The 23,407-nt window shown below is 40.4% G+C and overlaps 1 long non-coding RNA gene across 1 annotated transcript in view; it reads left to right on the top strand.

The window, feature by feature from the left end:
* The window catches only part of LOC120402981, a 44,259-nt gene that overhangs the window by 1,958 nt on the left and 18,894 nt on the right, over window positions 1-23,407 (top strand). The window contains exon 2 of the long non-coding RNA XR_005597400.1: window positions 645-743. This is a non-coding gene — a long non-coding RNA (uncharacterized LOC120402981). The remainder of the gene's footprint in view (window positions 1-644; window positions 744-23,407) is intronic.

The raw sequence follows: 23,407 nt of genomic DNA, 5'->3' as shown, positions 1-23,407 counted from the left end.
AGCATACAAAAAAGCATCTTGGTTTAAAGGAAGAAGGACATCCAATGGAGGAAATGCTACCTACATCATATTTTATCATATAACATAGAAATATTACATTAACATTCTTTGAGAAAATAAACAAAACACTGTAACAAAAGTCAGTGCTGCCCATTATTTTTCAGTTTCATGAAATGTGTGAGTTGGACACAAAATAAAAAGGGACCAGATATGTGCCAGAAGAATCCACCAATCTGTCTCTGCAGTTTCCTGCAATTAAAAACCACCACATATGTTATACTCCATTTTCTGATAGTGCAAGAGACTTTCTTTATATAGCACGAGGGAGCTGATCAATGAAGACTTTCCTAGAGCTGTTGAAAGTTTCTTGAACATTTGATATTTTTGTGCAATATTTTAATTTAAAATTTTCACCAATTTTTGACCAGCTCTAATCATTACTATAGCTCATTGTGATTGTTAGCATTGCCATAATAGGAATATACTTGAATCAAGGATGTGTCTTTTAAATGGGCAGTGAACATTTTTAAAGGGCCTGGAGGCCTAATATTAAAATTATCTTCAAAACACAGACTAAACTTAATTAACTTAGACTATGCTGATCTGAGCCATTCTAGTAATTATTATATATTACATTTATTTAGACCCTTTCACGCCAAAGTGCTATGCCAGCTGGAAGCGTCCAGTTATATCACTGAAATGAAGCCATTGACTGGAGGGCAGCAGCTAGTTGGACAAGTGAGGTACAGCAAGCTGTATGATGGTGGGAGGGGTGGAAATGTTGGCAAATAAAATGGAAGGAAATCTCCCTCCACTTATAAAAAGTTCAACATTTTAGTTATGGGCAAAATTTCAGATATGAAGACCTGAGATCTGCGCACCAAAATGCACCTGCAACTGGGAGAACAAATCAAGTAAATGCATCATGTTTAAGCACCTGTGGAATAAGTGCTATATAACAGCCTGAAAGGTTAGATTTGGTTATGGTTAGGTTCCTTGCTGGCTTGTTGTATATGCAGGTTTGATTTGCACATACAGTTATGAAAATTATGTTTGCAGTTAGTGGCACAGTTCTGCAAAGGTATTTTTTATGTGTGGATGTGGACATGCATAATTATTAATTATTTTTATGCTAGCACCTAGAGACACCAACCAAGAATAGGGCCCCATTGTGCTTAGTAAGAAAAGGTCCCAGTCCTGCAGAGTTTACAATCTAAATAGAAAAGACAAGCAAATTGGGGCAGGATAACAGAGGTACAGAATGGTGAAATGACTTGACCAAGGTCACACAACAGGTCAGCAGCAGAACTGGGGCTTGGACTCAGGTCTCCAGTCTCTCATGGCCAATGATACGTTCATTAGACCTCAGTGCCTCTCATGTGACACATGCATGCACCTATTTTTCTTGCTGAATATTTTGGATTAGTGCACATCATTCTCATCAGGTTAAGGTTAAGTAGATTGGCATAGTGAGGTCCCTTATGTACTTCATGGAATCTTCAGATATTCTCCCTTCTTTGGTAATAGGAATCTCTGGGGGAGGGTGTTTTAATTGGGGGATGGGAGGTTTGTTTGAGGTTTGTAATTCAATTATGATGGAAAAGCTTTAGCAAAGCTATTACCTATTGAAAATTTGGGCCTTAATGCCCACATAGAGTAGAAATGAGCAAAGATTGCAACTGTTTGGTGTTTTGTTATCTACCTTGGAATGATGAAGGACTAAGTAGCTTCCATTGACAGAATGGAAAGAAGGGAAAAATCCTATAGTGCTTCTAGTGCCAGGAGTTCCTGGTTAAGAGAAGGGAGATTTTTAAATCCATGCACTTAATACTTCAGCTCTTATTAAAACTGATGAGGTTTTTTTAATGTTAGGCTTCAAAACTCCACACCTGAGTTGTTACTGATCTGTCCAGGTGCCACTTGTTTAGGAACTGGTTCTGAGCAGGGCCGGATTAAGGTTATGAGGGGCCTAAGGCTAATGGGAGGGAAGAGCCTAAATATGAATTACATATTGCAAAAATAATTATGAAGTCATCAAACATTTATCTACATACATATTTATGTATTATTTATTTATGTAAATTTAACAAATTTATTCTACTCTCACAACACTCAATTCTTCAAACAGCTACTTCTGAGTAAGAGGTAGCACAAGGGATGCTATGCTCTCCTTCTCTTAGGCCTCCTTCCTCCAAGGTAGTGGAGTGCTCATCTGTATGAGGATGAACACTGCAACATTCCCCATCCTGCTCACCTCTTTCAAACTTCAGCTTCTACCCTCAGTTATCCACATGGTACAGTGCTGAGCCGAGCCCTGCAGGTATTTCCCCAAGCTATGGATTCTACATCACATACCCCGTCTCACTCTGACTGCAGTCTGGGAGGCAGCCAGCTTTTATTATTTAAAAGAAAACCACTCAGGTGTAAAATCCACTGAAGTAGAGGAAGTAGTAGTGGGAAAATTACATTGGGTGGCATTGTATTTTAGGCTGTTTTGCTCTGAAAGCTGCCTCCCAGTGTTGCACTGGCTGAGGACAATGAATTACTGTTTTCACGTTGAACCCAAATATTATTTGTGGGATGATACCCAGTTTGTGTAGGTAATCTCAAGTGATTCACCACATCAGGCCATTCTGTTACCAAGCTCTTCCAAAATTAGAAGCATAGAATAGAATCATAGGACTGGAAGGGACCTCGAGAGGTCATCTAGTCTGGTACCCTGAACTCATGGCAGGATTAAGTATTATATATTCTAGAACATGTGATCAGCAACTCTGACATGAGATTTTTTTAAGCATGAGTTCTGTGTGCACCAGACCCCTACAGTTTGCATTTGTTTGTTTTAAGCTTCCTGTAAGAAAAAGATAACAGCTAGAAGTGACACAGATCTTTTGATGGTTGCCCAGTCATAATATTTAGACCTATTCACGTCTGTACTATGTTAGCTCTTCAAAATCACTGTACAAACATTAAACAAACGTAATCTAAAGCCTTTCAGCTTTTGAGTGACTAGGAGTTGACAAAACAGAACTATTCCCTGTTGTGTTCTCTGCCCCCCTGAACAAAAAGACTTCATTGAAAAATCAGCATATTAAAAGCACTATTAAGGATCTTTCTAAAGAACAGTCCAACCAAGGCTGCTGTAGTGACACCCTTGTTACACCAGGTCTGATGTTTGTTTAAGGTGGGTGTAGAATGAAGGGAAAGCTTCCTGTTTCATTTGCATGTGTAAATCAAGCAGACCTTGCTTATTTTTCCCCCTTAAGTGCTCAGAGTTTAGGGGAGGAAAGTGAATGAGATTCTGTTTATACCAGGTGTGAAAAAGCAGAAGGGACCAAAATCTATTCTTGTGCAAAAAATCTGTTCTCCCTGAAGTCAATAAGGCTACACAGGTGTAACTGTCAGCAGGAATTTCATAGAATCATAGAATCTCAGGGTTGGAAGGGACCTCAGGAGGTCATCTAGTCCAACCCCCTGCTCAAAGCAGGACCAAACCCAACTAAATCATCCCAGCCAGGGCTTTGCCTGTGTTCTCATTCCCTTCTTGAATCACACACATTCCAGGCTTACCCAACATTTTCCACTTGGGAAAGAAGTTAGTTTGAGTTGGGGCAGAAGAACGAGGACTAACTTCAGGTTTATTTAACTTTTAAGTTTTTGGACTGAAACTCAAAAGAAATCAAATGTGAGGTACTTTTATGATGGATTGAATTGCTAGAGAACCAGCAAATGTACAGGACCTGACTTTAGCCTATTCAGACAGTCTTTCTATCACAGCCTGCTAAGAAGTGGATTAAAATCCTTGAGGGAGCGGGGAGGGAGAAATCTACAACATTGTGTGTTGAGCCTCCTCCAGTGCTTTTGAAACCCCTTAAAAGTACAAAGATGTATTCAATTTAAAGCTATCTAACTTATTTAACGCTGTTAAACCTGTTGATCATAGGTATGTTGAGCAAGAAGTCTAGCCTTCAACGAGGTCCTGACTGAAAGCCCATTGAAGTTAAGTGAAAGGTGGGGCCCAGGTCTGACCCACCACAGAACTCTGGATAAGTTTGGATCCTGGAGTTCTTGACTTGGACACTGTCTTAGAAATAAGTTCAGAGTTCCCTGACTTTAAAGTATATCGTTTTTTAGAGGGTTGGGGTTTCGTCACATCTTCCCGTTTTTAGATCCCATTCTAAATCTCTTTTCTGAACTCGGAACACTATTAAATATTAGAAATACAACAACATTTCTGGTTGTTCTAACACAACATTAACATGTCTCGATCAGTCTTGGACATTTCAGCAATCTTTCTGATCTGCTGTATTGTAAACTGTCTTTAGGCAAGTCCTTGCCTATAACAGATTGTTCACTCTCATTCGGAATAATAACGTTAGTTTGAATTGTTTTCAACTGGTATGCCTGCTCTCAGCTCACTGACACATTCCACACCTGCTCACCATATGCCTCTTTTTCCTAGTGTCTCTTTTTCAATTTGTGCCAGCATCATCTCTGCAGCTATCATAGCCCTAGGTATATATGAGACTCAATCACTTCCGTGATATGACATACTGCTCCCAGTCCTTCTTTTTGGGCATATGTAAAGAGCTTGATGTCTTTCAATGGATCAAAACATTGCAGCACTGGAGCTGATGTCAGAATGTGCTTTAAATCATTGAACTCTTTCATGCTCTGGCACCCATGTCCAGACATTGATCTTGCAGAAGAGGTGTCTGAGGTGAGTTGTACAACTTAGTGTGAACTTGCTGACATAATTCAATATGTAATTTCCTATTTACCATCAGATCTTGGCATGTTCAGTATTGTCTGAATTGATTCATCTGGCAAGACTCCCTTTGAAGTCAGTCTCTCTCCCAAGTATTTCATTTTAATTGTTTGAACTTGACTGTTGGCCTTATTCAGTTTAAGATTATTAGCTCTTGCCATTTACAGTACTTTCCTCAGTCATTCCTGATGTTCAGTGGTAGTGCTGCCGCAAATGATTAAGTCATCATTGTATACTTTCACACATTAGACCCTCTAGCATGTGGCTTATTGTCTGGTGAAATACTTCTGAAGCTGAACATATTCTGAAAAGCAATCTTAGGTGGGTTGAAAGTGCAGCTCTTGGAGCTCTCAGTGTCCAAGGGGATCTACCAAAAATCCTGATGATGCATCTAATTTACTGAAGAATTTGGCTTTGCCATCTCAGACAATGATTCATTTCTTGTGTGCAAGTGAAAGTGTTATGTTTCTGTTCAGCTCCTTAGGGACTATACACAGCCATAGTCTCCCTCCTTGATTCACTTCAGTTACTAAGCAGTGAACCTAATCTGTTGGTTCTTCCATTCTCCAAATGATGCCATTTGCTGTCATGTCTTGCAGCTCCTCTTCTAGCCTCTTTCTTAAGGCTTGTGGAACTTTTCATGTAGCATTTACCACAGCTTCTCCATCTTCTCTTAACCATATCTTGTATATTACTGGGAGGCACACATTTCCTGTGACTACATTTTCACTAATACTTTCATATTCGGCTCTCTGTTATCTTTCTGTCTCTATGGCCAGGGGCGGCTCCAGGCACCAGCACAGCAAGCGTCAGGCAGGCTTTGGTGGCATGCCTGCGGGAGGTCTGCTGGTCCTGCGGCTTTGGCGGCAATTTGGCAGCGGGCATGCCGAAGGCGTGGCACTGGCAGATCACCCACAGAAATGCCGCCGAATCCGCGTGACCAGCAGACTGCCCGCAGGTGTGCTGCCAAAGGCCGTCTGACTGCCCTGCTTGGGGCGGCAAAAAACATAGAGCCGCCCCTGTCTATGGCATACATCTACTTAACAAGACCAAGCACCTCACATGTGTGTAGGTCCAAGACTAATTGCTAGCTTCTGTATACCACCACAGACTCCTGTTTTATCATTTTGCCTTTGAATTTAAATGTCAGTGTGCACCCTCCCAACAACAGAATTATTTTTCCACTATAGTCTTTCATCTTCAATGATCTAAAAATCAAAAAAGAGTCCTACAAGAAGTGGAAACTAAGTAAAATTACAAAGGATGAATATAAACAAATAGCACAAGTATGTAGGGACAAAATTAGAAAGGCTAAGGCACAAAATGAAATCAAACTAGCTAGAGACATAAAGGGTAACAAGAAAACATTCTACAAATACATTAGAAGCAAGAGGAAGACCAAGGAGAGGGTACGCCTGTTACTCAATGTGTGTGTGTGTGGGAAAACAATAACATAAAATGTGGAAATGGCAGAGGTGCTTAATGACTTCTTTATTTTGATTTTCACCAAGGAGGTTGGTGGTGATTGGATGTCTAACGTAGTGAATGCTAGTGAAAATGAGGTAGGATCAGAGGCTAAAATAGGAAAAGAACAAGTTGAAAATTACTTAGACAAATGAGATGTCTTCAAGTCACCAGGGCCTGATGAAATGAATCCTAGAATACTCAAGGAGCTGACTGAGGAGGTATCTGAGTCATTAGCGATTATCTTTGAAAAGTCATGGAAGGCAGGAGAGATTCCAGAAGACTGGAAAAGGGCAAATATATTGCGAATTGATAAAAAGGGAAATAAGGACAACCCAGGAAATTACAGACCAGTCAGTTTAACTTCTGTACCTAAAAAGATAATGGAGCAAATAATTAAGCAATCCATTTGCAAACACCTGTAAGAAGATAATAAAGTGATAAGTAATAGTCAGCATGGATTTGTCAAGAACAAGTCATGTCAAGCCAACCTGATAGTTTTCTTTGACAGGGTAACAAGCCTTGTGGATAGTGGGGAATTGGTAGATGTGGTATATCTTGACTTTAGTAAAGCTTTTGATACTGTCTCACATGACCTTCTCATAAACAAACTAGGGAAATGAAACCTAGATGAAGCTACTATATGGTGGGTAAAAAAACTGGTGGGAAAACTGTTCCCAGAGAGCAGTTATCAGTGGTTCATGGTCATGCGGAAGGGCATAACGAATGGGGTCCTGCAGGGTTGGGTTCTGTTCAATATCTTCATCAGTGATTTAGATAATGGTATAGAAAGTATACTTATAAAATTTGTGGATGATACCAAGCTGGGAGGGGTTACAAATGCTTTGGAGGATAGGATTAAAATTCAAAATGATCTAGACAGACAGGAGAAATGGTCTGAAGTAAATAGGATGAAATTCAATAAGGACAAATGCAAAGTAGTCCACTTAGGAAGAAACAATCAGTTGCACACATACAAAATGGGAAATGACTGCCTAGGAAGGAGTACTGTGGAAGGGAATTTGTGGGTAATAGTAGACCACAAACTTAATATGAGTCAACAGTGTAACACTGTTGCAAAAAAATGAACATCATTCTAGGATGTATTAGCAAGACTGTTGTAAGGAAGACACAAGAAGTAATTCTTCCGCTCTACTCCGTGCTGATTAGGCCTCAACTGGAGTATTGTGTCCAGTTCTGGGCACCACATTTCAGGAAAAATGTGGACAAATTGGAGAAAGTCCAGAGAAGAGCAACAAAAATGATTAAAGATCTAGAACACATGACCTATGAGGGAGATTGAAAAAATTGGGTTTGTTTAGTCTGGAAAAGAGAAGACTGAGAGGGGACATGATAACTATTTTCAAGCACATAAAAAATTGTTACAAGGAGGAGGGAGAAGAATTGTTCTTAACCTCTGAGGATAGAACAAGAAGCAATGGGCTTAAATTGCCGCAAAGGAGGTTTAAGTTGGACATTAAGAAAAACTTCCTAACTGTCAGGGTGGTTAAGCACTGGAATAAATTGCCTAGGGAGGTTGTGGAATCTCAATCATTGGAGATTTTAAAGAGCAGGTTAAACAAACACCTGTCAGGAATGGTCTAGATCAGTGGTCACCAACTGGTCGATCGCCATCGACTGGTTGATCCTAGAGGCTATCCCTTTCAATTACGATCTCCGGCGGCACAGTGGGGCTGCTGCTAAAACAGGCTCCCTGCCTGTCCTGCCCCATGCTGCTCCCAGAAGTGGCCAGTGCTGCTCCATGGTTGGGGGGCAGGGGTCTCCCTCTGTGCACTGCTCCTGCCTGCAAGCACCACCCCCGCAGCTCCCATTGGCTGGGAATGGGAAGTTGTGGCCAATGGGAGCTGCGGGGGTGGTGCTTGCAGAGAGGGGCAGTGCGTGGAGCTACATGCCACCTCCCCCCCCGGGGCCACAGGGGCGCGTTGGCCCCTTCCAGGGGCAGCATGGGGCTGGGGTAGGCAGGGAGCCTGCCTTAGTGGTAAGTGCTGCCCGGCAGAAGGCCATACCCCAAACCCCAGCACTGAGCCCCTTCCCGGAGCCAGCACCCCAAGCCTCCTCCTGCACCTCAACACTGTGCCCCAGCCCTGACCCCCTCCCAGAGTCAGCACCCCGCACTCCCTCTTGCACCCCAACATTCTGCCCCAGCCCAGAGCCCCCTCCTACACTCCAACCCCTGGCCCCAGGGTCAGACCAGAGCGCCCTGCCACACTGCGAACTTCTCAGCTTCAGCCGAGAGCCTGCACCCCCTCCCAAACCCTAACCCCCTACCCCAGCCTGGTGAAAGTGAGTGAGGGTGGGGGATTGGAGTGAGTGGGGCGGGGGCTTTGGGGAAGGGACGGGGCCTCAGGGAAGGGCAAGGTAGATCTTGGGTTGCTCTTAAATTAAAAAAGTGATCTTGGACGTAAAAAGGTTGGAGACTATTGATCTAGATAATACGTAATCCTGCCATGAGTGCAGGGGACTGGACTAGATGACCTCCTGAGGTTCCTTCCAGTCCTATGATTCTATACTTTTATGTGGTCCTTACATCTCTCTGTTTCAACATCTGTTATGACATTCCCTTGTGCCCTAGTGTCTGTCTACTATGTCATACAAATGCCATTTGTGCACATTTTAATTAGCCATTCTTTTTAGTTTTCAGCTTGTCCATTATTGTGCTTAAGAGTAACTCTTCCTCTTCACTTGAGGAATCTATTTCTGCACCTAATACATGCACTTTTCTGCTTTCTCTGCACACTTTAGCATAATGGTTGGGCTTATACAGTTTCTACATATTCATCTGAATGCTGGGCATTTTCTCTATTCATGCTGGTTGCCACATGGCTGGCATTGTTCCCTGCTTTCCATTTTTTTTGTCCCTGGCCCATTTAATTTCTGTGAACTTTTCTCTTGCTGGTTTAGTTTTGATACTCAGTCATATGCTCAGTACCTTTCTCTGGGCTTTTTATTTTTGTTTCTGTTTGTTCTGCTGCTTGGCATATACGTATTGCCCTTTCAAGTGTCAGATCCATCTCCCTTAGTAACCATTCACACACTTGTTTATTGTGTCATCCAAGGACAATCTGGTTTTTAATGAGACAATCTTGTAATGTTCCATAATTACAGGACTGACTTTTATGTTTTAAGTCTGTGACAAACTTCTCTATTGTTCCTCCCTCATTCTCTGTTCTCATCCTGAACATATATCTTTCAAAAGTATTTTTTCCCCTAGGGACAGAAAAAACATTTGAGGATAATTATTTCTGCAAATCTTTCCTCTTTTCCCACCACCTATATGGAATGCATTATGTACATCTAGGGCTTCTGTGCCTGACACTAAGAGCAGAGAAATCTTTTGGTCACCCTCTAGTTTTTTTGCCCCGTGGCTTTCCTATACCACTCAAATTGCTGTTTGATTTGTTTCCAGGCATATTCAGCATTTCTCTTGAGTCTTAGGGCTGTGGGGGAGTTTTTTGCAATTGCACAGGTGCTGTAGCAGCCATTACAATGTTACCATGCTGGGTCTTCCAGCATGCTGTGCTCCCCACTCCTGGTATCATGTAGTATCTTTCTGATGAGGAGACCAGTCTCATGATAAACCCTTTCTGAGGAACATGAACTATGTACAGCAATGAAATAAACTTCCTATTGTTCTATGTAGCTGCAGCCTTTGAGTGCCATGTTCTGGGCTTCTTTATTTCTGCTCCAGCAGTAAGACAGAATCTAGAGTGAACAGGAAGCTTGGTATCTCTATACTTCCTGGAAGACTCACTCTATAGCACATAAACCTTCTATTTCATAAGTCAGGTCAAGTCTGGCTCTGAAGAAGTCTAGGAGAAACCAATGACATTCAAAGTAAAGTAAGTTAAGTGTTTATTTTCTGCAAAATTATTTTTCTTAAGAAGAGAGGGAAAAGTGAGTCTCATAGCTTTCCATCTTCCACCTTATGAAGACTTGGATCAATTCCAAAATATCTTTATTGGAGAAAGAAGTGTAGCAGATCCAACTATCTGCAATGTCTTTGTTTAGAGAATTGCTCTAGTCTCAACATAAATATCTATAAAATATTAAGGCTCTATACAGGACTTGCTGGAGTGGTACATATTTTCTTCTTTTCTGTTTCCTCAGATTTATTAAATGTAATTTCTTTATTGAAATATTATAGTTAGCAGATCTTTTTCCTTCAGACTTCCTCAGTCTGAACTACTCAAAGTATTCCATTTACACTGGAAGAGACAGGAAAAAACTCTAACACTCATAATCAAATTCTCCCCGATAAGACTAGGTTAGGACTAGAGCTAGTCAAAAATAGGAATTTAGATCCCACAGGAAATTCCAGTATTTTGAAGTCCCTTTTCATCTCCAATCAGGATGAAGAGTCTAAATATTTAATTTTTTCATGAAACAGAAAGTTCTGAATTTTTTTATTTGTAAATGTCATAAAAATTTAACATTTTTTATTATAACTTTTTGACATTTCCAGTTGACATTTTTCATTTCAGCTTGGTTAGACATTAATTAGTGTCCCCCCTGCACTGCTATGGTGCCTCATGCTCCCATTTTCCTCTATGGACTAGTCCCCTTACTGTCCTTTATCTCCCATGATTAATGCTAAGATTTTGTCATGGATATGTTTAGTAAAAGTCATGGACAGGTCACAGGCAATAAAGAACAGGAGTACTTGTGGCACCTTAAAGACTAACAAATTTATTTTAGCATGAGCTTTCGTGAGCTGCAGCTCACTTCTTCGGATGCATAGAATGGAACACACAGACAGGAGATATTTATACATACAGAGAACATGAAAAGGTGGAAGTATGCATACCAACAGGAAGAGTCTAATCAATTGAGATGAGCTATCGTCAGCAGGAGGAAAAAAAACTTTTTGAAGTGATAATTAAGATGGCCCATAGAAGGTGTGAGGAGAACTTAACATAGGGAAATAGATTCAATTAGTGTAATGACCCAACCATTCCCAGTCTCTGTTTAGGCCACAGTTAATTGTATCTAGTTTGCATATTAATTCAAGTTCAGCAGTTTCTCTTCCTCATGGACAAACTTTACAAAAACTAGACAAGCCATTTACAACACAAACTTTGCTTCTCTACAAAAGAAAAAGGACACTAAACTGTCTAAACTGCTACATGGCACAAGGAGCCACAACAGTAGCTCCCTTAACCCACCCAACAATATTGTTAATCTTTCCAGCTATTCTCTTAGCCCAGCAGAAGAATCTGTCCTATCTCGGGGACTCTCCTTTTGTCCTTCCAGATCCACGAATATGATACAGTTCTGCGGTGACCTAGAATCCTACTTTCGCTGTCTCCGACTCAAAGAATACTTCCAACACACCTCTGAACTACATACTAACCCACAGAATCCCTCCTACCAACGCTATAATAAAAAGGATTCTGCATGGACTCCTCCTGAGGGTCGAAACAACAGACTGGACTTCTACATAGATTGCTTCCGTCACCGTGCACGGGCTGAAATTGTGGAAAAGCAACATCACTTGCCCCATAACCTAAGCCGTGCTGAACACAATGCCATCTACAGCCTCAAGAACAACTCTGACATCATAATCAAACAGGCTGACAAAGGAGGTGCTGTCGTCATCATGAATAGGTCGGAATATGAACAAGAGGCTGCCAGGCAGCTCTCTAACTCCACATTCTACAAGCCATTACCCTCTGATCCCACTGATGATTACCAAAAAGAAACTACACCATCTGCTCAAAAAACTCCCTGAGAAAGCACAGGAACAGATCTATACAGACACATGCCCAGAACCCCGACCAGATGTATTCTATTTGCTACCCAAGATCCATAAACCTGGAAATCCTGGATGCCCCATCATCTCAAGCATTGGCACTTTAACAGCAGGATTGTCTGGCTATGTGGACTCTCTCCTCAGGCCCTATGCTACCAGCACTCCCAGCTATCTTCGAGACACCACTGACTTCCTGAGGAAACTACAATCCATCGGTGATCTTCCAGAAAACACCATTCTGGCCACTATGGATGTGGAAGCCCTCTACACTAACATTCCACACAAAGATGGACTACAAGTCATCAGGAACAGTATCCCCGATAATATCATGGCTAACCTGGTGGCTGAACTTTGTGACTTTGTCCTCACCCACAACTATTTCACATTTGGGGACAATATATATCTTCAAGTCAGTGGCACTGCTATGGGTACCCGCATGGCCCCTCAGTATGCCAACATCTTTATGGCTGACTTAGAACAACGCTTCCTTAGCTCTCGTTCCCTAACGCCCCTACTCTACTTGCGCTACATTGATGACATCTTCATCATCTGGACTCATGGAAAAGAAGCCCTCGAGGAATTCCACCGTGATTTTAACAATTTCCATCCCACCATCAACCTCAGCCTGTGGAGGCCAGGAGTTTTCCAGGACCCCTGACCCTGCAACAGCTTGGAACTCTGGGGGCCCCCACTGCCCATAGTGGCTGGGAGCTCGGGGGTACACCTGCCGCTCGCGGTGGCTGGGATCTCCGGGGTCCCACAGCTCCTGCAGCCATGGGGAGCTGCAGGCTTGGCGGGGGAACCCTGAAGCTCCCAGCTGACAGGGCTGAATTCACTGATGTCATTGGAAGTCACAGATTCTGTGACTTCTGCGACCTCCGTGAAAAAATTGTAACCTTATCCTTGATGCAGCATGGTCATTGAACTTCCATAATGCAACTTGGTGATTCAACCAGTGGGCAGATTGTGTTGCATCATGGGAGATGTAGTCAAGTCAGGGAGCCCAGCTGATAGAGGAGAAATGAGGGCATGAAGCACCTGAACCAAAATTTCTGCAAGGAGTTCATGCTAACACATTAACTGACAGTTACAAAATGTTTTGGTTCAGTTTGACAAGCCAAAATACTTTGACTTGACCCAAAAACAGGGCCAGCTCCAGGCACCAGCGTAGGAAGCAGGTGCTTGGGGTGGCCACAGGAGCGGCGCCAGGGTTTTTGGCGCCCTAGGCGCAGGGCCGGCTCTACTCATTTCGCCGCTGGTCCCGCGGCTCCAGTGGACCTGCTGCAGGTGTCCCTGCGGAGGGTCCACTGGTCCCGGGGCTCCGGTGGACCTGCCACAGGCATGCCTGCGGATGCTCCACCGGAGCCGCGGGACCAACGGACCCTCCGCAGGCACGCCTGAGGGAGGTCCACCAGAGCCGCCTGCCGCCCTCCCGGCAAAATGCCCCCCCCCAAATCCTGGCACCCTAGGCGACTGCCTAGGTCGCCTAAATGGAAGCGCTAGCCCTGGGTGGCCAATTCAAAGGAGTGGCACTCTGTCTGGTATCAGGGCGGCACGTCCGGGTCTTCCGCGGGAATTCGGCAGCGGGTCCCTCTTTCCCTCTCTTCCTCTTTGAGCTGCCGCCGAATTGCCGCTGAAGAGGAAGAGAGGGAGGACCCACTGCTGAACTGCTGCAGAACAAGCAGTGCGATTGAGCTACTGCTTCAGTGCCACTGCTCTTTTTTTTTTTCTGCTTGGGGCGGCAGAAAAGCTGGAGCCAGCCCTGCCCCAAAATAAATATTTTCTCAAAAGAAAATTGAAAACATTCAGAAAAAAAGCTTCCTGAAGAAAATTAAATGTCAGGTTTGACAAAACTGCATTTCCCACTCTTAGCCCCCTAACTCTCCCCATGCACTATATGGGGGAGCCTGGAAGCCTAACTTGGGGCTGAGGATTCCACTGGGTAACAGGGCACCTGCAACATTGCACTTTAGTTCCTTTTGTGGATATAGCCCTTAAAATGCATAGGAGTCTTTCCATGGACTTCAGTGATTTTGGATCAAGCCTTTTGTGACTTTAAAGTTAGAGTAGGCCTTTTGGATACATATATACAAAAGATAGATTTACACTGAAAGAAAGAGAGAGCATGTGCATATGCACGTGAATAGCCTGGCTAATCTCAGGTGGAATTCAAAGTTATAATCATTCAACTTCGTAAATGTGATCTTTATCTTTAACTTCTTCTTCAAACTTTAAAGCTTAATTTGTTTTGATTGAGTTTCTAATGTTAATTGGTGAGGCTGACACAATTAAAGACATCAAGAACATATAATTATGTTCCTTATAATTATGACATAATTGTTTTAGTATGTTAAATGACTTGACTAATAGATTTTTCCTGTTTCAACAGCAGCATTACAACCAGCTCTGTTTTATGAGATAACTGGCAGCATATTCAGTAGGTGCTTTCAAGCATTTTAAGTAAAGTTTTGATGGGTATTCATCAAGTAATGAAATATTCATGCATTATATTTTTATCTATTACAAAGGACTTTCCCTGAAGTGACTAAGCTTGGTTTGTTTAGACGGATATAACATTCACTCAGACTAATGGTAACCTTGGAGTACTATTGTATTAGATATTATTATATCAAATGCATTTGATAAAATTTGAGTCTCTGATGTTAAACTGCATTTCGAACATAGTGCATGGATAACAAAACATACTGTAGCCGTTTGTTAATAATGTTAAAATTACAAATTGTATCTAATAACTAATAAAAATGATCTATCAGGTGTACACATACCTTATTCTTCAAAATGTGCTTTGAGTTAAATAATTTTTATTATGTGCACACTTTCTATTTAGACTAATTTTGGTGGGTACATATTAACAATAAAGCAAGAAACCATGATTTGCCTACAATTTCCTTCCCAGTAGTATTATTAGATGCAAAAGAAACAGGTTAATTAAGTTATATCATAATGTACATAACCTAAACCAGAGATCCCCTGCTCTGGTCCAGTGGCCACTGAATCTCTACACAGCACTTGCCAATGGTTTACAGAAAACTGTCTGGTTATGTGATGCTGACTCTTCTACTCATTTCCAGATGCTAAATTGCATTGAAACACTGCTACAATAGATTAAATGCTTTCCTAACATTACTTTCCCAAGTCGGCTATTGCTATAGTTTCTGCAGAGACTTTATGTGATTGTGACAGGCCAGGGAGGTGGTTCACAAGGTGATTAAGATGCAGTGGACTCTATGACAAAGCTTTAGCACCCTGACCTAGATCAATACCTTTTCACAAGGTAACTGGACAGTTTATTAATATAAGTGTATACATGCATTAATAAAATTGCCTAATACAGAAATCATTAATAAAGAATTAAAGGAGAGTAAGATAATTAATGCCAATCAGCATGGTTTTATGGCAAATAGATCCTGTCAAATTAACATTATCTTTTTTTTTTTTGGATGAGATTACAAGTTTGGTTTATAAAGGTGATATTGTTGATAAAATAGATTTCTGTAAGGCATCTTGTTACTGCATGGCATCTTGATTAAAATACTAGAATGATATAAAATTAACATGGCACACATTAAATAGATTAAAATCTGTATAACTGATGTGTCTCAAAATGTAATTGTAAATGGGCAATCATCCTCAAGCAGGTGTGTTTAGTGGGGTCCCATAAGTGGATCAGTTCTTGGCCATATGGTATTTAACATTTTTATTAATGAACTGGAAGAAAACATAAAATCATCATGGATAAAATTTGCAGATGACACAAAAATTGGGGAAGTGGTAATAATAAAGAGGACAGGTCACTGATACTGAGTGAATTAGATCACTTGGTAAACTGGGTGCAAGCAATGTGCGTTGAATACAGCTAAATGTAAATGTATACATCTAGGAACAAAGACTGTAGGACCTACTTACAAGATGGAGGAATCTTTCCTGTGAAGCAGTGACTGAAAAAGATTTGGGGATTGTGTTGGATAGTCAGCTGAACAGGAGTGCCAGGGTGACATTGTGGCCCAAAAGCGCTATTGCAGTCCTTGGATGCATAAACAGGAATCCCGAATAGTAGAGAGGTTATTTTACTTTGTATTTGGCACTGCTGCAATCACTGCTGGAATACTGTGTCCAGTTCTGGTGTCCACAATTCAAGAAGGATGGTCATAAATTGGAGATGGTTCAGAGAAGAGCCATGTGAATGATTAAAGGATTAGAAAACATGCCTTATAGTGATCAACTCAAGGAGCTCAATCTATTTATCTTAACAAAAAGAAGGTTAAGGGGTGGCCTGATTAGAGTCGTTAAGTACGTCCATGGGGAACATATTTGATAATGGGCTCTTCAGTCTCGCAGAGAAAGATATAACACAATCCAATGGGTAGAAGTTGATGCCAGACAAATTCAGACTGGAAATAAGGCATACATTTTTAACAGTGAGAGTAATTAGCCATTGGAACAATTTACCAAATGTTGTGGTGGATTCTCTCTCACTGTCAATTTTAAAATCAAGGTTGGATATTTTTCTAAAAGACATGCTCTAGGAATTTTTTCACGGAAGTTTTATGGCCTATGTTATACAGGAGGTATGATGAGATGATCACAGTAGTCCCTTCTGCCCTGGGAATCTATGGATTAAGTGAGGGTGGAATGAATCTTGAAGATTAGAATTAAAAAGGAGATTTAAATTTAGATTCTGACACCTCACCCTCGCCCATGGTGAGTAATACTTTATTTCATGAGTAGAATCATAGAACTGTAGGATTGAAAGGAACCTGGAGAGGTCATCTAGTCCAGTCCCCTGAACTCATGGAAGGATTAAGCATTATCTAGACCACCCCAACAGGTGTTTATCTAACCTGCGCTTAAAAATCTCCAATGATGCAGATTCCACAGCCTCCTTAGGCAATTTATTCCAGTGCTTTACCACCCTGACAGGAAGTTTTTCCTAATGTCCAACCTAAATCACTCTTGCTGCAATTTAAGCCCATTGCAGTAGAATTGTTGGAACACGTGGAGTTATTTATGGAGTAAGGGTCTACGCTGCATGAATAATGATGGCAGAAATCTGGCCATACCTCTGCTACTGTAGTCAATATTAACTCTTGTTGACTTAAATGGTACAAGATCATATTTATTATCATGGTATCTGAACATTTTTCTATTTTTTTTATTGACTAGGCAACTGTGCCAACTCAGTAGCTATAGATTTAATGACAAGTTTCAGAGTAGCAGCCATGTTAGTCTGTATCAGCAAAAAGAACAAGAGTACTTGTGGCACCTTGGAGACTAACACATTTGTTTGAGCATAAGCTTTCATGGGCTACAGCCCGCTTCATAGGATGCATAGAATGGAACACGCAGTAAGAAGCTATTTATACATATTCTTCTTACTGTGTGTTCCATTCTATGCATCCGAAGAAGTGAGCTGTAGCCCATGAAAGCTTATGCTCAAATAAATTTGTTAGTCTCTAAGGTGCCACAAGTACTCCTGTTCTTTTCATAGATTTAATATAGACCTGGAGAGTGGACCTCCTTTTCTGGTTCAGAGGCATTATGGGGACATGTAAACAGTACTGTGGGATTTATTTCCCTTCCCAGAAAAAAGAGGTTATGGTATGTGGCTGTTCCACATTTCCATGTCACACACTCTGTAACAGGTAAATATCTGTTCAAATCCAAAAAAAAAAATTCTCTAACAACATGTCAGAGCCAGGAGAGCCTTGCTTCTTCCTATGGGCCTGATTCTCTCACTTTGATTCATGTTACGTAGTCACAGCTGCCCTGCATCACAAAGTGCCAGGGCCCATTTCCCCCTGACAGTCTGTATTTTCTGTGTGTCTTTAAACTTCCAGTCCTTTTTTTGGATTTTTGTCAATTAATTTTTGGAAAAGCAAAAGCAAAGCATGGTCTTATGACAATTTAAAACAAATATATGAATTGTTAAACAGTGACTGTTGCAAAAATCTTTGCTATGCCGGGTTTTCTTCTTAAAATGTAGCCCCTTTAAAGGTTCACATTAAATACTGGAATGTGTGTGTATTTAAAGAAGGTACAATACATGTGAGAAACAGCATATGCCCTCTGATGCTGGGTTCCTGTGGTAAGCATTCTTTCTTATCACTGAATACTACAGTAGTCCCATGAAATCCTGTGTAAGTGGTCAGAACATAAGTAAGAGCTGCCGGTGGGAAGTCCTAACCTATTCATGAGCTCTTTTGAACAATTTTCCTACTTTTTTTAAATACTGTTTTTGGCAAACACTTGATACTTGAAATACAAAATGCATGAGTCACCTACTGGGATGGGCACAGTATGTGGTTTATTGAATTTAGCTAAATTGTGAGTCATCCATCAATAGTCCTCATAGTGAACGTACTTGTAATGATTTCACACATTACAAACGAAAGTAGGTATGATTTTCAAGATTTTTGAAGCATTTTGCCCTTGGGGATTTTACTCTTTTTATTGTGTTTCATTTTATACTACAGGAAATTGTTAACCTGGTATTCAGTGATAAAGACTAAAAGGAAAGACAGTTATTTCAGTCAGTTAACCAATTCCATACAGTGACGTGACAACTATCTTAATAAGCATGCTGTCTGATAAAACAAAAGTGCTGAATATAAGGCTAGGTTAAAAGTAGCTTCTTGGTATTTAGCTATGGGGCTGTATCCCTCCAGCTGCATAAAATTTCTTCTGGGACAGGTAGTTTCGAGGATCAGAGGTAGCAGTTTTGAAGGCGAGAGCTGTAAATTACCACAGCTCCTAAACTGTCAAAATGGTGTGATTTTTGCAGGAGGAAGGGAGTGAATAGGGGAAGAGAAGGCGAGAAACTGTGATGTGTATAAAATGTGGCCTAATGGTGCTCTACTAAATACAGGAAGTAGCTGATGTCTCAAGAAGCATCTCAGTTTACAGAAATGTTTAACTATTCTAAACAAAGGGCTGAAGATGTGAGAATTTGGAGATACTTTCCAATGAAATCTCTGTCCCTTAAAAAGATGGGAATTCAGCTCCTTCCCCTGGGGATGACTGCCCGATCAGCACTGAAACTCCTCAATGTTAGGGCCATCTCTTACTGGAACCTTTCCCAGCATGCTTTTCTGTTAAAAGTCCCTTTTAATTTGTCAGAAATAAATGCTGTAGCCCTAAAATGGTTATTTTGCTATCCCCCTTCCTTCCAGCTGATAGACCTCTTAGCTCCTATTATATTTTCTCCAGGTTTTCTCTTTCTCTTAGTCCTGAAAAGATGGCATATCCCTGACACCCATAAAATATATAATTTCCAAAGGCCACTGCTTCTACCAAGGTCCTACTTTCTGGGTCTGATCATCAGCCAATATGAACTTGCTTTGATGGTAGAGTGATTGCAATTTGATTCCTTGCTGTACACATTTTGTGAAAAAAGTTTTTGATGGAACCCCATGGAGCTGGTATTCTCCCTCTCCAGCTTGCTTGTGCATTTCCAATTAAGATCAACTGAATTTCTTTTTCCTAATATAATCTGTTATTTATCTATTTCACTTCCAGACTCCAAAATATTATTACTTTACATATAACAGAATGTTGTGCTTCTCTCTTCAGTGAATATCTGAAGCACCACTCCAGTAAAAACATACCATGGGATTCTGATCTCACACCAGTGCAACAGTAGAGTTACTCCAGATTTACAGTGGTGTAACTGAGATCAGAATCTTGCCCATCATGTGGCATTCCTGATGCTTCCCAAGGGCATGACAACTAGTTGTATTTTAGAATATTGTGGTATTGTGACAAGGTAAGCACCAAAAAGCTTAAGCATGTACATGGAGATGTAAAATGTTCTTTTCTGAAAACATCTCTATAACTGGAAACTTCAGAGGCTCAATTCCAGAGAGACTATTACTAACGGAAAAGTGACAAACACATGCATTTATAGTATTTACAGAGTTCAATTTTGTGTGTGAAATGTAATTTATATATTCAGGACAGAAGAGATGAAGTATCCCACTGGGTCCTTGTTGGACTGACACAATTTCAATAAAAGAAAAAGTGGCAATTTATAAACAAAATGTTTAAGTAACACAAATATCAACTTTTTTACATTCCTACACTTTAAAAAAGGAAGACATGCACCAAGTTAATTAACCTTAGGGTGTAAAAAGGCTGGAATAGCTGGAATGCATACGATTACATAGAAGAGCATGCACATGAATAGTGTTATTATTTTGGAATTCTTGTCTGTGTGTGTTCTTTCTTTTAGGCCAGCAGATGGCACACTTGCATAATTGACATTGCTTCTTATCTTACTGCTGTTGAGAACCTTGGTTTGAGTCCTCAAAATAACAGCAGCTTCTTGTTAGAACAAATTGTAGTCTTTTCTGGGCATTTGCAACTAAATCTATAGTGTTTTGGGAGACGGAATCTTTACTAACATTTGAACTGGCAAGAAGCCTATTTACAGAGGTACTGTTTCTTTTACCTAGCTTAATATACTAAAGGCACTATTAGATCTCAAACTTTACATGTTCACTTTTTGTTTCAACATTTCAGTTATAAGATAGTATTATTAGCAGTATTTTTGAAAAGTCTGTAAATGATTAAAAAGATGGAGCCCAAACTGCTGTACTGCACTGTACAACATGGACATTGACCAAGATGACCACTACGGAAGTTTTACAAACAGTTTACTTTAAAATAATCTTCACCATTTTTATTTATTTTAGTGTCATTCCAAAAGCCTCATTGCAGAATGGGGTACATGTTGATATGTGATTGGAAGAGATGCAAGTTAAAAATGGGGAAGTAAGGCTGAAAAAAGAGAGGAAAAACTGGTATAAATGAACTAATGAACACTGATTCATGAATAGAAAAGTTACTACAAAGGTGAATGTGCAAGTTAAATTACTTGCAGGGCAGTTACAAACTGCATGTTTAGTATTGGTACAGAAGGTAGCATAGCTGACCTTTCCCCAAAAGTCATATTTTCAATAGAACGTGCCTGCAATAATATTTTTCAAAAGCTTTTCCAGTGTCTATATACACACATACTTGTTTTCCTCCAACATTAGACATAAATGGCTTTTTCTTTCATTTGTTTTAAACATATTTTTGTGGTCATTATAAGGCAAGACCCATTATACCCTCATATGATTTTCCCCATACAGCAATCTACGGCAGAGATGCAAGAAATTTTTATTCATTTGCTATCTTGTCAAGGTATCCTAAAGAAACAGCTGGGGTTTGTAATAAGTGCCAGATAAACAAATATTCTTATGAGTGGAAGAATGTTGGTTCAGTAATGTTAAGGAACTGGCTGTTAGTATGGCTAAGGGGTGGGGGTTTAAGATTTTTAGGTGTAACAACAATGTAAAGAAATTCAAACAAATTTGGTACTCCTTGTTCCATATACATTGGCACGAAGGTGAACTTATTGTGAGCTGATGGAAGAAAATCAACATGGAATCAATACTGACCTATTTCTATTTTACCTCTTTTACTTTCATATTTATCTCTTGAGTCTCACTAACCTCTCCCACACATTCTAGGTACAACTTATAGTCCTGATACAGCACTTTGTTGTTTTTGTGTAAAGCGATGTTGCAAGAACATAACAGAATGGTTTTTCTGAGTAGTAGTATTTATTTATCATTTGATCTCTTAAAGTATGCTTGGCACTGTACAAATACGTATGAGGAGCAGCAGTCACTGCATCAAGGAGCTACAGTCTGATTCATTCACATGGTTACAATCAGGAGCTAGTACCAGATCAAGATGATGTAGGAATCTCAGCGGTCATTTTTGTAAGGTTTTCCTGAAGAAGTTAATTTTAAGGAGATATGTGAGACTGCTTGTAATGTGATCTAAACTTTGCACTCTCTTTATATGTTTCTTTCTTATTTTATGTTTATGAAATGCAATTAAATACCAGTACATGAAAAGCAGTCAATTTAGAATTTGTATCTGTTCTATTGTCTATGTGTTTAATCACCTTCTGTGCTGGCATCTTCCTAGCTTTACCAAGGTTCGTTGTATTTTTACCTTTGAGCACTAAAATCAGATATGCCTTCTCTTGGCATTTGAAATTCCAGGATGCATTCCTCATATCAGTGCTTGAAATATGATACCATCAGCAAAGGACACTATTGAGACTTGCAAAATGAGCAAACTTTGCTCATTCCTCTGCTATATAACCAACCTGATTTTAGGTTAAGCTATAGATCAGGGGTAGGCAACCTATGGCATGGGTGCCGAAGGCAGCAAGTGAGCTGATTTTCAGCGGCACTCACACTACCCAGGTCCTGGCCACCAGTCCGGGGGGCTCTGCATTTTAATTTTAAATGAAGCTTCTTAAACATTTTAAAAACCTTATTTACTTTACATACAACAATAGTTTAGTTATATATTATAGACTTATAGAAAGAGACCTTCTAAAAATGTTAAAATGTATTACTGGCACACAAAACCTTAAATTAGAGTGAATAAATGAAGACTCGGCACATGACTTCTGAAAGGTTGCCGACCCCTGGTATAGATGAAGGTGTGATGCTGGCAGACTAAGTGCCAGCTCATTCCAAGGCCCTTAGGTCTCAAGTGAACACTGACAAATGCATAGCTGGAACAGTCTGGCTCACGTGTGTGTTAATAATGTTAATAGGTATTAGAATGATAAGAATGTGTTCACTGTTTAGACTTTATGAAATGCTTGTGAGTTGCTGCCTGCATTAATCTCACTTATATCTGCATCCCATATTACAGTATAAGATAATATTAAAGAGTTTGCATTATAACCCTCTGTAACTGTGTAAATCACCAAACAGGAGAAAGACATTAACTAGTGTGAAAAGCTGGCTTCCAGCAGAAGGTGTTACATGCTGCCCAACAGAGAAGGTCCATCAATGCAAGATGAACTATTGTGGAACATTGAAGAGGATAACTGACTTTGTTGATTGCTCTCCCCCCTGTCATGAAGAGGAGACATGCAAGTGAATTCCTCCCATCAGCTGAGCTGGCAGTTCAGAGAAGAGGGAAAGGGAATAAAAGTCCCTGACAAGGAGAAACTGTATCTCTATGCTGCTTGGACTCTCTAGGGCAAGCTTTTCTAGGCATAAGTAAAAGATCCCCAGTTTTTAGTCTGGATTGGCCCTAAGGGACATGTAGAACTTGCTTCTTATAGAAGCGTCTACTACCGTTTGAAATTTAAGACTGTAACCCATGTGTGTATGTTTACCTACTTTAACCTTGTAAATAATTCTTATTTCCTTTTCCTAGTTGTTAATTCTTTAGATAGTTTATTATAGGACTGGCTATAAGCATAGTCTTTGGTGTGAGATCTAAGGTAAGTAACTGATCCTTTAGGACTGGAAGTAACTTGAATATTGTTGTGATATTTGGTGTAAGGGACCATCTATTACAAAGAC

The sequence above is a fragment of the Mauremys reevesii genome, linkage group 4, assembly GCF_016161935.1.
Source record: "Mauremys reevesii isolate NIE-2019 linkage group 4, ASM1616193v1, whole genome shotgun sequence".
Classification (NCBI taxonomy): domain Eukaryota; kingdom Metazoa; phylum Chordata; order Testudines; family Geoemydidae; genus Mauremys; species Mauremys reevesii.
Note: the sequence above shows the minus strand (reverse complement) of the source record. Positions and strands in the feature narration are given on the sequence as shown.